The sequence below is a fragment of the Hyla sarda genome, chromosome 9 (assembly GCF_029499605.1).
Source record: "Hyla sarda isolate aHylSar1 chromosome 9, aHylSar1.hap1, whole genome shotgun sequence".
In the NCBI taxonomy this organism is placed as follows: domain Eukaryota; kingdom Metazoa; phylum Chordata; class Amphibia; order Anura; family Hylidae; genus Hyla; species Hyla sarda.
The window spans coordinates 102,049,313-102,063,624 of record NC_079197.1 but is presented as its reverse complement, the minus strand read 5'-3'; positions in this window follow the sequence as shown (position 1 = coordinate 102,063,624).

Here is a 14,312-nt window from a genome sequence, read left to right as displayed (position 1 = left end):
CATCACTGGCATGAGCAGCTGCCGTAATCCCCGCACTATAGGCGCTGAGCCGGCCTCTACCGTACTGCTCCGAAGAGCTGCGCCTCCCTTCAGACATGACTTTTTTTCCCCTTTAGTGTGCATTAGTATAGACAAGTTTTTTTTATGTACCATTTCTCCTATGTGTTTTTCTTATTTCAAGTTATGTAATCATGGGGCTCAAGAATTCCTATAGAAAAAACACTCACATGTACGCATGTTTATTACTAGCTTATTTTAATTTTTTAATTTTTTACCAAAGTATGCTGCAATAAAAAATAAAATAATCCACTAAATGGTAAAAAAAAATGTGGGCATGGAGCTTTTAGCCCACAAAAATGCCATTCCTTTCCAGTTTTTTTTTCAGGTGCCCCCCTCCTCAATTCTGCAATAGAAAGTCACGTTTAAAAAATTGGAGGGTCTGGCTCCCGACCACGGGGACAGAAGATCGTGACGTCACGACTCCGCCCCCGCATCCCACCGCTGGGGACCCCCGCAATATAGCACGCAGCACCCACCTGTTACCGCTCCGGAAGCGCTAGAGGGTCTGGGACGGAAGATCGTGACGTCACGACTCCGCCCCTGTGTGATGTCACGCCCCCCTCAATGCAAGTCTATGGGAGGGGGCGTGACAGCCGTCACGCCCCCTCCCATAGACTTGCATTGAGGGGGCGGGGCGTGATGTCACACGGGGGCGGAGTCGTGACATCACAATCTTCCGTCCCCGTGGTCCGGAGCCAGACCGTTAAGGACCAGGCCAGTTTCATTTTTGTATTTTCGTTTTTTCCTCCTCTCCTAAAAATCATAACTCTTATATTTCCATCCACAAACCCATATGAGGGCTTGTTTTTTGCGTCACCAATTTTACTTTGTAATGACATCACTTATTTGACAATAAAATGTACAGCGCAAGCAAAAAAATATTTATATGGGAAAATTGAAAAGAAAAGCGCAATTTAGCAAATTTTGGAAGGTTTTGTTCACTTTCCAGTAAAAATGACATGTTTTCTTTATACTGTGGGTCAATACAATTAAAATGATACCCATGTTATATGCTTTTCTATAATTGTACCGCTTTAAAAAAATCTCAAACTATATTAACAAAATTAGTATGTTTGAAATTGCCCTATTTTGACCACCTATAACCAGTTTTGCTTAGGTTTTACTTCTTATAATTTTTTTATTAATTAAATTTTTTAAATAAAATGTGACAAAAAAAAGCTGCTATTTTGGACTTTTAATTTTTTTTTTTACGTTTATGCCATTCACCATACGGGATAATAACAATATTTTTTTGATAGCTCAGACTTTTACGAATGCGGCGATACAAAATATGTTTATAATTAATTTTTTTATGCTTTTTGGGGGGTAAAATGGGAAAAACTGATGATTAAAAATTTTATTGGGGGAGGGGATTTTTCAAATTTTTTTAACTTTTTTTTACACTTTAATAGTCCCCATAGGGGACTATTTATAGCAATCATTCGATTGCTAATACTGTTCAGTGCTATGCATAGGGAATAGCACTGATCATCGTTATCGGCTATCTTCTGCTTTGGTCTGCTTGATCTCAGACCAGAGCAGAAGACCCCTGGAGACTGCCCGGAGGCAGTGAGAGGATCTCCGGCTGCTATGCTGGATGATCAGATACCCGCGGCAGCACTGCGGGCGATCCGATCATCCATTCAAAATACCGCACTGCTGCATATGCCGTGATCTGTATTGATCACGGCAACTGAGGGGTTAATGGCGGACATCTCGCAATCGGGGATGTCCGCCATTATCGGCAGGTCCCTGATGGTCATGGTGCGTGTTAAGTACCACGGCACCATGACGTACATTTACGTAAATTGTCGTTAAGGTGTTAAAAAGAAAAAAAAGCGATGTCTAAAATCACCCTTTGGATGCAGAGCAAATACAGTGGCACATTTGAAGTGTGTTTAGGCACCTAAGGGATAAGGTACCATGCTATAGATTCCACATGCAAATTAAATAACACCCACATGTGGGTTGACGAGCAAAAAAAAAAAAAAAAGGCCGCAAAGCACAATATCCAATATCTATTTATCAGTGGGTATGTAGTTTAAAGTGCTGCTTTATACAACAACTCACTACTGACGTCTCCTCTGATCAGCGTTGTTCAATGTTCTCCGTCTGGTCCGGACCGTCCTGACCATTTCCTCCAGCCACAACTCTTCACCGTTGAACCTGCAAAACAAATCTATTAGGCTCTGCACTTTACCAGCATTAGCCTCCAGATTCCCCTTTTACAAGGGAAGAGGAATGCAGGGGTGTATAGGTGTAAAGGGGTAACAGAGGGGTTCAAAAAGGTGTACATGGGAGACAGGTGTGTAGATGAGTGTACATGGGTGACAGAGGGGTGTAGTGGGTGTACAGGGGTGACAGGGGTGTAGAGGAGTGTACATGCATAGCAGAGGGGTGTAGAGGGGAGTGTACATGGGTGGCAGAGGGATGTAGAAGAGTGTACATGGGTGGCAGAGATGTGTAGAAGAGTGTACATGGGTGACAGATGGGTGTACATGACTGACAGAGGGGTCTAGGAGTGTACATGGGTGGCAGAGGGGTGTAGGAGTGTACATGGGTGGCAGAGGGGATATGGGTAACAGAGGGGTGTAGAGGAGTGTACATGGGTGGCAGAGGGGTGTAGAGGAGTGTACATGGGTGGCAGAGATGTGTAGAAGAGTGTACATGGGTGACAGATGGGTGTACATGGCTGACAGAGGGGTCTAGGAGTGTACATGGGTGGCAGAGGGGTGTAGAGGAGTGTACATGGGTTACAGAGGGGTGTACATAGGTGACAGAGGGGTGTAGAGGAGTGACAGATTGGTGTAAAAGAGTGTACATGGGTGACAGAGGGGTGAAGGAGTGTACATGGGTGACAGAGGGATGTAGAGGAGTGACAGATCAGTGTAGAGGGGTGTAGAGGAGTGTACATAGGTGGCAGAGGGGTGTAGAGGAGTGTACATGGGTGGCAGAGGGGTGCAGGAGTGTACATAGGTGACAGAGGGGTGTAGAGGAGTGTACATGGGTGACAGAGGGGTGTAGAGGAGTGACAGATCGGTGTAGAAGAGTGTACATGGGTGGCAGAGGGGTGTAGAGGTGTGTACATGGGTGGCAGAGGGGTGCAGGAGTGTACATGGGTGACAGAGGGGTGTAGAGGAGTGTACATGGGTAAACAGGGGCGTAGAGGAGTGACAGGTGGCTGTAGAAGAGTGTACATGGATGCCAGAGGGGTGTAAAGGGGTGAACATGGGTGACAAGGATGTGGTCAGAGGGGTGGACAATGGGGGGTGAACATGGGATGGACAGGGATGACAGAGGGGTGGATAGGAGGATGGCCAAGGTGGACATGGATGACAGGAGGGTGGACATGGGAGACGGGGTCAGAGGGGTGGACAAGGGTGACAAGCGGTTAAAAGAGGGGTGCACAGGAGTGACAAAGAGGGGTGGACTGGGGTAACAAAGGGACAGAGGGGTGAATAGGGGGGTGGACATGGGTGACAGAGGTGTAGACTGGGGGTGTCAGAGGCTTGGATGGGGGGGTGAACATGGATGACAGGGGGATGGACAGGGGTGACAGAGGGGTGGCCAAGGTGGACATGGATGACAGGAGGGTGGACACGGCAGATATGGGGGTAAACAGGGATGACAGGAGGGATAAAAGAGGGGTGAATAAGGGGGGACATGGGTGACAGGGGGTAGACTGGTGTGTGAACAGGGGGGTGAACATGGGTGACAGGGGGTAGACTGGGGGGTGAACATGGGTGACAGAGATGGACAGGGGGGTGGACATGGATGACAGGAGGGTGGACTTGGGTGAGGAGGGGGATGGACATGGGTGAGAGGGGGGATGGACATGGGTGATGGGAAGGGGGGTGTGTGGACATGATACAGTACCTTAAGCCAGCCATTTTTCTTCCCCGTTCTTCCCCTCTCCGGCAGGGCACTCATGCACTGCGCCGCAGGGGGGAGGGGGATGCTGGGGCACGGCTTACTACACCGGCCTGGCTCAGCTTACGCATTCTTCCCTTCTCTGGCAGGGCAATCACTCACTGGGCCACAGGGGGAGGGGGACGCGGCGCCGGGGAAGGCTGGGGCGGGAAATAACATTTTTTTTTTTAATTGACGGCAAAATCCCACGGCACCTTGGGCAGTGCCAAACAGCACCCTAGTGTGCTGCAGCACCCCGGTTGGGAATCACTGATCTAGATCATAAGGAGAGGAAAAGGGAGAGTGAACAACTATGATCAGAGAAGACGTCACATGTGAGTCACTGATATTGTGTAGTCTGCATTACTATGTCCCATCAGTGTGGTAGTCACTGATTTCTTCAGTTATGATTGGTGAAACAACTCCCAGCATATCATTACCACTGCTTGACACAGCATAAAACAGTCCATACAATATAAACATTGCATGTAATTGTCCCCTATTGAGACCAATTTTTTTTTTTTTTTTTATAAATGTGAATTAACTCCTTCCCTAATGTAAACAAAAATAAACATAGACAACAGAGCTGTGCAAAAGAGCTAAAACAAAGAAAACCTATAACTCTAGAAATATTGGACAGATTGCAGTAAGTTAGGATTTTTTTTTAAAGCTGTTCACCAGCACTATAATCCAGTATGTTGGGTTTAGTGCAGGTGAACAGCTTGTCCGCTTCTCTTTAAGTTAATTTGAGGGGATACAACATAATATATACACTGTATGCTCACTACTTTACATTGTAGTAGAGTGTCATTTCTTCAGTGTTGTCACATGAAAAGATATAATAAATATTTTTACAAAAATGTGAGGGGTGTATTCCCTTTTGTGAGAGACTGTATATCCTTCTGGAGATACGGTCTCCAGTACTGCACACAATACACACAAACACAAAAAAAAAAAAAATGAGGTCTCACCAGTGTTCTGTACAGCTAGATGAGCACTTCTGTCTTTCTACTGCTAATACCTCTCCCCATACACCCAAGCATTCTGCTAGCATTTCCTGTTGCTCTATGGCATTGTCTGCCTACCTTTAAAGGGCTATCCTGCTGCTAGACATATTATCCCCTATCCAAAGGATAGGGGATAACATTAGAGATAAGCGGAGTTACAGTGATTCGATTCGTCACGAACTTCTCGGCTCCGCAGTTGCTGACTTTAGCCTGCATAAATTAGTTCAGCTTTCAGGTGCTCCGGTGGGCTGGAAAAGGTGGATACAGTCCTAGGAGAGAGTCTCCAGCCCACCGGAGCACCTGAAGCCTGAACTCATTTATGCAGGCTAAAGTCAGCAACTGCCAAGCCGTAAGGTTCATGACGAATCAAATCACTGTAACTTCGCTCATCTCTAGATAACATGTCTGATTGTGGGGGTCTGGCTGCTGGGGACACCCGCGATTTCTGCTGCGGTACCTCAGTCATCCGGTGCACGGAGCAAACTCTGTGTAGTGCCGGATGACTGGCGAACACAGCCATCACGCCTCCTTCATTCATGTCTATGGGAGAGGGCATGACAGCTAGTACACAGCCGTCACCCCCTCTCCCATAGACAATGGAGGGGGCGGGACATGATGTCAAGATCACGGAAGCCCCAGACTTCTGTGACCATAACACCACAGCGCCAGCCCAGAGATCATGGGGAGTCACCGCAGCCAGATCACCTGAGATCAGACATGTTATCCCCTATCCTTTAGATAGGGGATAACATGTATTGGGGCGATGTACTCCGGTGGAAAAAAAAAATTCATATCAACTGGCTCCAGAAAGTCAAACAGATTTGTAAATTAATTCTATTGAAAAATCTTAATCCTTCCAGTACTTATCAACTGCTGTATACTACAGAGGAAGTTAATTTGTTCTTTTCAGTCTGACCACAGTGCTCTCTGCTGCCACCTCTATCCATATCAGGAACTGTCCAGAGTTGGAGCGGGTGTGTCGGTACCCCACCAATCAACTATTGATAGCCTATCCAGTGGATAGGCCATTCATATTAAAGGAGTACTCCACTGGAAAACATAAAAAAAAATTCAAATCAACTGGTGCCAGAAAGTTAAACAGATTTGTAAATTACTTCTATTAAAAAATCTTAATCCTTTCAGTAATTATCAGCTGCTGTTATGACCCACAGGAACTTCTTTTCTTTTTGAATTTCCTTTCTGTCTGACCACAGTGCTCTCTGTTGACACCTCTGTACATTTTAGGAACTGTTCAGAGCAGGATTGGTTTGCTATGGGGATTTTCTCCTACTCTGGACAGTTCCTAAAATGGACAGAGGTGTCAGCAGAGAGCACTGTGGTCAGGCAGAAAGGAAATGCAAAAAGAAAAGAACCTTCCTGTGGATCATACAGCAGCTGATAAGTACTTGAAGGATTAAGATTTTTTAATAGAAGTAATTTACAAATCTGTTTAACTTTCTGGCACCAGTTGATTTAAAAGAAAATGTTTTCCAGTGGAGTACCCCTTTAATTGTCAAACCCCTTTAAGGCATGGTTATTTATGCAGTCCCCTAAGGTCAGGTTAAGAAACGGAAAATTTAAGCGGATGAAGATTCAGAAGCCAATTCCTTGCCAAAGTTCTCAGATCTGCTGACTTAAAACCATCAATACACCCAACTCACACAGAGCACTAAAATCCTCATTGCAGGTTTTGATATCTGCGGCATGCTTAATATTTACACAAATTCCCACAGATTAGCCCAATAGGATGAAAATAAGGTCTAATCCACATGTAAATCTGTTGTCAAATCTGTGGCAGAAATTCAAGCCATGTTTTCTGCAAGTTGCATGGCATGGGGGGGGGGACTTCTCTCCTAAAACTCTTTAAAGGTTTGCATCATGCCATGGTGCTCCATACATGCAGATGAACATTCATGCTTTTTATTTATGCTATTCCCAAGGGTGAGGTTTGTACCTTTTCCCCCTAAATTCTGAGGGTAAATGGCATATGGTGAACAAAATAATAAGATCTTTTCTTAAGTACTTTTTTTTGTACTTATTAACAAGATTTACAAAGCTGGAAATTTCACAAAATTCATGACTGTGTGACTGTGCTTTACCGGAGCATTAGCCAGTCCCACTTTACTAAACAATATCTTTGTGTTCTGTTCCGTTATGTAATAACCAAAAGAAAAAAGCTTCATTATGTAAGTGTTTCTTACCTCCAGTCCTAAGATACTGCCAGAGCAGGTCATGTTTTCAGGATTTACTTAGTATTACAAAGGGGATATGATTATTGACATTTCCATGGGTGTTCTTATCTTGGAATTTCCTCAAATTATAACCTAATGTTTCCAATACCTCTGTATAGACAGAATCCATTTGAGCATGCCAAGGTTTGTTTTGACTAATTTTGCAGTTTGACAGAAAAAAATTGTGGCTTATAAACAGTCTCACCCTGCTTCCAAACATCAATGGGACAGTTATCGACCAAAGGGGCCGAACATTGCCCCATGTAAAAGACACAGTGATCAGCCAACAAACTAAGAAGAGCTTCTTCTCCGGCTGATCGCATCTTTTGTGTGGCCCTTATAATCACTGTTAGCAGCATATCTCATAAACCTAGAATGTGCTGCTGATAATCATATACCTGTTGAATCACCCAATGATCATTTGTGGAGACACAAGAAGGTCTGCTGGGCTTGTGGTGCTATAGGTGTAGATCCAGGGTGGCTAAGGTGACAAACAGCCTCTTGTACCTCTCCCATAGGCCACAAAAAGCCTTTGTAATGGAGGGTCTACACTGGATGTTGTGGGTGAGCGGGTCCCTCGAGGCACGCCACTTTGTACTGTGGTAGAAGTCTGTGTACTCTTAGTGTTGTGGGAGCAGAATACCAGACAAGGGGAGACAAGGAGAAGATGCTACACAATTCTACTTGGCAACTTGTAGTCATTACAAATAGTTCTTTAGCTCCCAACTAGTGACACTGAAGGGGATCCTTGCATGCATCCATGTGAGAGGTGCTGCTTCAATTTGACCAGGGAAGATAATTTAGATCGGAAGGTGGTTACTGATATTAGAGATTTGGACTCAGTGATCGGGTCTATCCCATGATTTTTCTTGGTCCCTAGTAAACGTATAGCTAGCCTTGTTCCTATACTCTGTAGAACTTAGTATCTTAGAGTTCTCTAGCTCAAGACCATATTGTAGGACAAGAAAAAAAATTTCCTCTGGGGTCGGACTGTTAGTTGGTGCCGCATGGAATGGTGGTGGTGCGACTAGTTAACCATATTGATGTAGTGGTGACAGTCCCTCCCTGTACAATGCTGGTGGATGTACATATAGTCCAGAGCAAGGACATTGCAGGGTTATTGAAACCCCTGAGTTTATTAGAAAGTCAGGGGGCCAGAGACTCTCCATGATGCAGGAACACAGGCTGGTTATGGAACAAGTTGGGACTACAGACGTGGCTCATTAACCTCAACACGGGAATGCATTGTGGCACCTACTTGGTTGACACCTGGCTCATGAACCTTAACAGCATAATACAGTAGACTACAGTAGGCTAAATGCTAGCACCCACCGTAACACTTACTCTTTACTTAATTTACTCAATTGGCCCCCCCTCCGTAAGGCAGGCATTCTACATGACCGTAGATTATGCCATTGGCTTCTGGTTGGTGCCCATGAAAGAGTCTGATCAGGAAAGAAAATGAGGCCCTTGGTTTGATGAAGGCCCCTGAAAGATTCTAATGTCTGATGGAAGAATGACTTTGAGATCTGGACAATATCATTGTGTACTCAGACTCCTCCCAGGAACATTTCCAACACTTTGATACAGTGTTCACCAGGCTTGAGAATTATGGGCTCAATCTGCAGCCCTCAAGGTGTAATCTTTTCCTGGGACATTTCTTCTCTGTGGGTGTGGCTCCAGACCCTGACAAGATGAGGGCCATCCAAGACTGGGCAGCGCCTAAGACTATAACTGATGTGCAATCCTTCTTAGGCCTGGTAGGCTACTTAGATAGCTGTCCACCTCCCTTTGCTGTTAGCCAGCCATCCACCATACAAAAGGATGGCCACCAGCCAAGATGTGGAGACCCAGTTGGCACAGAGCAACAAAAAGCAAAAGGACTAAAAGAGTGGGGTTTGACTGCCCTGGCTTTTACAGACTATGCATTGGCCTTTCTTTTGAATACAGTTGCAGGGGTTAGGTGCTGTCCACTCACAATAGCAGGAAGCTGTTGAAAGGGTCATCAATATGGAAGAGCTTACCCCAGTTAATTATAGTTTTCAAACTGTTGTTATTGACCATTGTCTGGACAGCGCCATAAATATTCCCCACTAAATTTCATGACATTAACCCCCTGGGCAACTTGCCTATGGCAATGCTTGGAACACTCAAACAGTGTTGGGTGGCTTGGTTGGCTTGATTCTATTATGTGATCTTATACAAGCCTGGGAAAAACAACGGCAATGCCCTGTCCCTAAGGTCACTTGGAGATTCTGGGCAAGAGGTACATGATCACCTTGACATTGTAGAAATACAACCTTTGAGGCTGCCTGCTTGAAGGAAGATGCAGAAATCAATGATTGTCAATATGTTCTTCTCTAAATGCCAACGAGGGAAGAGTGGAGGGAAGGACAAGGGAATGATTCTGACATAGCCTGTATCTGCAGAGAAATACAAATCGTTCAAAACCTCCCATATACTTGCAGGAGCAACTGTTGCCATTGGGGATGACACTTGGCCTCAGGAACATGCAGAGCCTGTGCAACCTTTGCATCCAAGACTCTATCCACAGGAAGAGGAGGAGGAACCACATGGACTAAGGAAAGACTTGTGGACGGTAATGACACCATGGGTGCAAAGCCCCAGGAGCAAGAGCTAAAAACCACAACCTGGATGTTTCGCCTAGATACCACACAGATTAGACTTCTGAATACCGGGACTGTACAGGGACTGTCCTTATTAATGGGCGAGAATGATATGTGGATGGGACTTAATGTGTAAGCAGAGCCCAAAGAGTGGGCAAACTTTAAACGGAATGTGTCACCAAATGTGATTATTTTGTTTTTTTAGAGGTTAAATAATTTTTTCACATTTTTAAAATGTTTTTGGAAACATTTTTTAAAAACTTTACTTGCCACAAAATATGAACAATTAAATAATAACTTGTCATATCTCCCACTGTTGACCAGCAGAAGGAGCTAACATGAGGAATTTGGCGAAAGCAAGCAACTTGTCTGGCTTCTGCAAACTAGACTTCGCCCGCCTACCTTCCTCATCTGTCTATGTGCAAGGGGGAGGGGGTTTTGTAGTTTTTTAAATTCCACTGTCACCATTTTGTTGGTGTCTGAAGAGTGGTAAAGAGCAGACTATATGTCTCTTGATAGGTCACTGCTCCTCAGGGACTTCAAGAAAATGGTGCTGGCTCCCCCGTTCATTCCACCTAGCCTGTGCTATGCACATGTGCAGTAAGCAGCCCATGCTTTTCTATGAGACACTCTCATACTTAACTTTTTTATGCCCTGTGCCTGCCATAAAGCAACTGTGTAGGTCTTGTGAAGTGACACACCACAAAGAGGCTACAGTAATGGCATCCCCCAGTACACACTTTAGTAATAAATAACATTCATTAAAACTACATTGTCCTAAAACTAAATACATAAATGAAATGCTTCATCTTATTTATTAAAAAAATTAAAATGGTGACATATTCCCTTTAAAGCATGGGCAGAGTCTGAAGTGTGTGAAGAGCAAAAGAAGGACAGTCTGGACAGCTTTTGCACACTTGCTAATCCTGTGTATGGTGGGGACATTCTAAAGGACAGGCCTTCTGTCAAAATAGGAGTTGTTGAAGGGGGAGTTACTCCTGGGAATGCACTGCAGGGAGACAAGGACATGGCAAAGACTGCCATACTACTGAAGATAGGGACAGCTACCACCTGGGAACTCTTGTGGGACTGCCCTTCTATGGTAGGGAGAAGATTAGAAGGGTGGGACAACTGGGTCGCTGCTGTAGGCAAAGACTGCTTCTCGGACATGTGGGCGCGAATAGTCAAGTTGTGTGGCAGCCACATCCCCAGGGTGCACCAGAGAGCTATATAGTAGCTGGCCACCGCAAGGACCTAGCCACAGACTTGCTATGAGGGCAAGCTCTAGACAACTGATGCAACTGTTGTGCCATGTTTTAGTATACTGTGAGGTAGAGGATGCCCTTCATGACCCACAGAGGAATGTAGGTTTTGATGGGGTGATTGTCTAGATGCAGACTAACACAAACGGTTGAGACCTCAAAAATGCTGCAACAAAACCACATTTCCTCCATGTCAAGTAATTGCTTTGAGCTATTGAGTTGGTGTGTACAGTGTCATAAAGAACTGTACTAAGGAGCTGTGCCTAGTCTTCTGTCGCCATATGGATCTATCCTTTCTTTCAGTGTCAAATCAATTTAATCTCTGCCTCAGATACCAAAAGACTAGAATCATTTTCAACAGTGTAGTTTCAAGATCTAGAGTACAAAGCTCCAAAGGGAAAAGATGGAGTCACAAGGAACTCTCTAATGTACCTGAGGAATATGTCCAATGTGTTTAATAATGATGTGTATATCTGCCCTTACTTATTACTATGATGTCCTGTGTCAATTTATTTGTGACTTTTTACCTGTCTTATGTGATACCTGGCGTGCTATTCTTATATGCCAGGCCTTTGACTCCTTGAAGGTTGGGGTTTATGATCTTGGACTTGTGGTAGACATTGGACAGTTATGTTTGTGGGTGGGGTGTGTGGTGCTGTTGGGGAGGTGGGGTGGGATTTGTGTTTTTTATTGTTGTGTCATACAACTAGGGCTGTAAAATAACTATGCAATACTCTCTCCTCCAGGTCGAGTGATGGTGCTCTGTTCTGCCCCAATGCTTTTGTTTATTTAAATGGGCACTGTCAGATTCAAAAACTTTTTATATTGAACATCTTGGCAAAACATTAATCTTTCTAATATACTTCATAAGAAAATTTTATAGAAATAATGGCTTATAAAACCATGGCTTTGTCCTAGTGCTGGGTGGTATGACCAAAAATGAATATCACGGTACTTTTCCAAATCATGGCGGTTTCATGGTATTTAACAGTATTTTTTTTTCACTCATTCCCAACATCGATATCATCAGTAAGTGATGGTGGGCTAGCACTCCTTTGTGCTCTCTCCTGTCTGATAGGACTCCTCTGTGCTCTCTCCTGTCTGATAGGACTCCTCTGTGCTCTCTTCTGTCTGATAGTCCTCCTCTTTGCTCTCTCCTGTCTGATCATACTCCTCTGTGCTCTCTCCTGTCTGAAGGTACTCCTCTGTGCTCTTTTCTGTCTGATAGCACTCCTCTGTACTCTCCCCTGTCTGATAGTACGCCTCTGTGCTCTCTCCTGTCTGATAGTACTCCTCTGTGCTCTCTCCTGTCTGATAGCACTCCTCTGTGCTCTCTCCTGTCTGAGAGTATTCCTCTGTGCTCTCTCCTGTCTGATAGTACTACTCTGTGCTCTCTCCTGTCTGATAGTACTAATCTGTGCTCTGTCCTGTCTGATAGGACTCCTCTGTGCTCTCTCCTGTCTGATAGTACTAATCTGTGCTCTCTCCTGTCTGATAGTACTCCTCTGTGCTCTCTCCTGTCTGATAGCACTCCTCTGTGCTCTCTCCTGTCTGAGAGTATTCCTCTGTGCTCTCTCCTGTCTGATAGTACTCCTCTGTGCTCTCTCCTGTCTGATAGGACTCCTCTGTGCTCTCTCCTGTCTGATAGGACTCCTCTGTGCTCTCTTCTGTCTGATAGTACTCCTCTTTGCTCTCTCCTGTCTGATCATACTCCTCTGTGCTCTCTCCTGTCTGAAGGTACTCCTCTGTGCTCTTTTCTGTCTGATAGCACTCCTCTGTACTCTCCCCTGTCTGATAGTACGCCTCTGTGCTCTCTCCTGTCTGATAGTACTCCTCTGTGCTCTCTCCTGTCTGATAGCACTCCTCTGTGCTCTCTCCTGTCTGAGAGTATTCCTCTGTGCTCTCTCCTGTCTGATAGTACTACTCTGTGCTCTCTCCTGTCTGATAGTACTAATCTGTGCTCTGTCCTGTCTGATAATACTCCTCTGTGCTCTCTCCTGTCTGATAGTACTCCTCTGTGCTCTCTCCTGTCTGATAGGACTCCTCTGTGCTCTTTCCTGTCTGATAGCACTCCTCTGTTCTCTCTCCTGTCTGATATTACTCCTCTGTGCTGTTTCCTATCTGATAGCACTCCTTTGTGCTCTCTCCTGTTTGATAGGACTCCTCTGTGTTCTCTCCTGTCTGATAGGACTCTTCTGTGTTCTCTCCTGTCTGAGAGTATTCCTCTGTGCTCTCTCCTGTCTGATAGTACTACTCTGTGCTCTCTCCTGTCTGATAGTACTACTCTGTGCTCTGTCCTATCTGATAGCACTCCTCTGTGCTCTCTCCTGTCTGATAGCACTCCTCTGTGCTCTCTCCTGTCTGAGAGTATTCCTCTGTGCTCTCTCCTGTCTGATAGTACTACTCTGTGCTCTCTCCTGTCTGATAGTACTAATCTGTGCTCTGTCCTGTCTGATAATACTCCTCTGTGCTCTCTCCTGTCTGATAGTACTCCTCTGTGCTCTCTCCTGTCTGATAGGACTCCTCTGTGCTCTTTCCTGTCTGATAGCACTCCTCTGTTCTCTCTCCTGTCTGATATTACTCCTCTGTGCTGTTTCCTATCTGATAGCACTCCTTTGTGCTCTCTCCTGTTTGATAGGACTCCTCTGTGTTCTCTCCTGTCTGATAGGACTCTTCTGTGTTCTCTCCTGTCTGAGAGTATTCCTCTGTGCTCTCTCCTGTCTGATAGTACTACTCTGTGCTCTCTCCTGTCTGATAGTACTACTCTGTGCTCTGTCCTATCTGATAGCACTCCTCTGTGCTCTCTCCTGTCTGATAGTACTACTCTCTGCTCTCTCCTGTCTGATAGTACTACTCTGTGCTCTGTCTTGTCTGATAATACTCCTCTGTTCTCTCTCCTGTCTGATAGTACTCCTCTGTGCTCTCTCCTGTCTGATAGCACTCCTCTGTGCTCTCTCCTGTCTGATAGTACTCATCTGTGCTCTTTCCTGTCTGATAGTACTCCTCTGTGCTCTTTCCTGTCTGATAGCACTCCTTTGTTCTCTCTCCTGTCTGATAGTACTCGTCTGTGCTCTCTTCTGTCTGATAGGACTCCTCTGTGTTCTCTCCTGTCTGATAGCACTCCTCTGTGCTCTCTCCTGTCTGATGGTACTCCTCTGTGCTCTCTCCTGTCTGATAGTACTCCTATGTGCTCTCTCCTGTCTGATAGCCCTCCTC